Below are 2,965 nucleotides of genomic sequence, written 5' to 3'. Positions count from 1 at the left end.
CCCTGCCAAGACAAATGATCCAAGCATCCTCATGGATATTTCCACAGAAGAAGATCTTCCGAACCCTGTTCTGCAAGAGCAGTGTATATCAAGTCTACTCCAGAACCCTGCCAAGACAAATGATCCAAGCATCCTCATGGATATTTCCACAGAAGAAGTCTTTGCAAGCCCTGTTTTTCAAGAGCAGTGTATATCAACACCACTCCAGGACCCTGCTGAGACAAACGATCCACATATCATTATGAATATTGCCACAGAACAAGAACTTCCAAACCCTGTTTTTCAAGAGCAGTATGTATCAACTCCACTCCAGAACCATGTTGAGGGAAACGATCCACACATTGTCATGAATGTTGCCACAGGAGAAGAGGTTACAAATCATGTTTTTCAAGAGCAGTGTATATCAACTCCACTCCAGAACCCTGCTGAGACAAACGATCCACGTATTGTTATCAGTATTTCCACAGAACAAGACCTTCCAAATCCTGTTTTTCAAGAGCAGTATGTATCAACTCCACTCCAGAACCCTGCTCAGACAAACGATCCACGGATTTTTATGAATATTTCCACAGAACAAGAACTTCCAAACCCTGTTTTTCAAGAGCAGTATGTATCAACTCCACTCCAGAACCCTGCTCAGACAAATGATCCACACATCGTTATGAATGTTGCCACAGGAGGAGAGGTTCCACACCCTATTTTTCAAGAGCAGTATATACCAACTCCACTCCAGAACCCTGCTAGGACAAATGATCCACGCATCATCATGAATGTTGCCACAGGAGGAGAGGTTCCACACCCTATTTTTCAAGAGCAGTATGTATCAACTCCACTCCAGAACCCTGCTCGGACAAACGATCCACGCATCGTCATGAATGTTGCCACAGGAGGAGAGGTTACACATCCTGTTTTTCAAGAGCAGTATGTATCAACTCCACTCCAGAACCCTGCTAGGACAAACGATCCACGCATCATCATGAATGTTGCCACAGTTGGAGAGGTTCCACACCCAGTTTTTCAAGAGCAGTATGTATTAAGTCCACTCCAGAACCCTGCTCAGGCAAATGATCCACGCTTCATCATGAATATTGCCACAGGAGGAGAGGTTACACACCCTGTTTTTCAAGAGCAATATGTATCAACTCCACTCCAGATCCCTACTCAGACAAATGATGTAAGTAACCTCATGGATATTTCCACAGAAGATTTTAGAAGGCCTGTTTTCCAACAGCAGTATATAACAACTCCACTACAAAACCCTACTGTAACATACAACCCAAGGATCTTCATGAATATTGCTACAGGAAGTATTGCAATTCCTGTTCTTCCAGAGCAATGTATAACAACTCCACTCCAGCAACCTGCACAGCATTCATCATGGAGGCCAATTGCACCAAGAATGAAGTTATCACTGGCCCGAAATGACTCACCATATGCTCGTAAGTCTGAGAGAGCAAGAAATGAATTTTTCCAGAGGGAAGTCTCCAACATCCCAAGACACAGACTTGTGCAGCCATTAATACTCCCTGCCCCTCCGCTGATAAAACAAATCCCTCAGCAACCAGTTTGGGCAAGCATACCTACAAATATCCAATATATGCCTGTGAATTATGGAATAAGGCAAGTGCAACCCTTGTACACAGGCACCCCCGATTATAGATTTGAAGTTCCTACACAGAACACATACAATTTCACCATGCCGATGGAATCACCTCCAGTGACGTATGCAAATCAGCCTCCGAATATTATAAATAAGCCGCCGGAAGTGAAGATAAAATCACATTGCAATTGTGACCTCTGTGAGTATATCAAGAAACATGGAAGAATCTGAATTCCTAGACAATTGAAGACCAGTAAAAATGAACATGTCCTAAAAATGAACCCATTCTTTTATTTAAATAAACATGAATCCCAAAATGTCCTGTCAAATAATAAACAAATTAAATGATATTCTTGAGTCTGTGTTGTTTGGAACGTTCCTTACTGCTCATGCATCGTTGGCATATACCCTCCCTGCTTTGATGTCATTCGTTGGAGCAGCAGCATTGCCAGTAGAAGATTCCACAGGGTTGAGGGCAGTGCAGGAAGATCTGGTCCCCTGGACCTTGCTTGGGGTCAGGAGACAGAAAGAGCCAGGTCCTCACCTGGGTAGGGGGAGTCACTAACAATTTAGGTGTTTGAAGCAGAGTATCACTTCTTCATGGATGCTCCCCAATCAACACTGCCAGAAATATCATCGGAGGGCTTCTACTCACAAGATCGTACAGGCCTGCAAGCTGCCCATCCAGCAAGGAATGGACCACTACTGTCTCCTCATTCACGAGAGACAGGCCATTCCAAAAAACCTTGGTACTATGGTGGAGGGAGGTGGGGATTCTTTTATTTATTTATTTATTTTTGTCAGTCATGAGGCTTGAACTCTGGGCCTGATGATGTCCCTCAGCTCTTCAGCTTAAGGTGAGCGCGCTACCACTTGAGCTTCTGAGGTGGGGATTCTTAGAGATGACAGTCACTTCACTGGGTTTCAGTCAAAACCAGTAAAAGATTGTTGGAAGATTAGCAGCCACACTTCACGTTCCAGAAACTCCCTGGGTGTGAACACAGATGTGTGTCACATCACAGTCCTTAAGGGTGATAGCCAAAGGGCTGCATCTTTCCTCAACCTAGCCCAGGTCACCTGACATTGCACTGACCTCAAGAGTTCCCAGCTTCTACTTGACACCCTTCTCCACCACAGGATAAATACAAGGGGCTGGGATAGTTTGGATCCATCCTGTGGATCTCATGGCCTAGGAGGAGACAGAAAGAGAAAGCCACAGGGAGGATAGTGGGCAGTGAGTGATTTGAGAGAGGTCACTGACCCTGGAAGCACAGAGGAGAAAGGGCCCCCTTCATAGCTGGGACATTGCAGCCAAGCCACTGGATTTAGTAGAGTGACAGTCTCAGCTCTGCTACTTTGCCTGCC

This window comes from Dipodomys ordii, unplaced genomic scaffold (assembly GCF_000151885.1).
Source record: "Dipodomys ordii isolate 6190 unplaced genomic scaffold, Dord_2.0 Scaffold89, whole genome shotgun sequence".
Lineage (NCBI taxonomy): Eukaryota > Metazoa > Chordata > Mammalia > Rodentia > Heteromyidae > Dipodomys > Dipodomys ordii.
Note: the sequence above shows the minus strand (reverse complement) of the source record.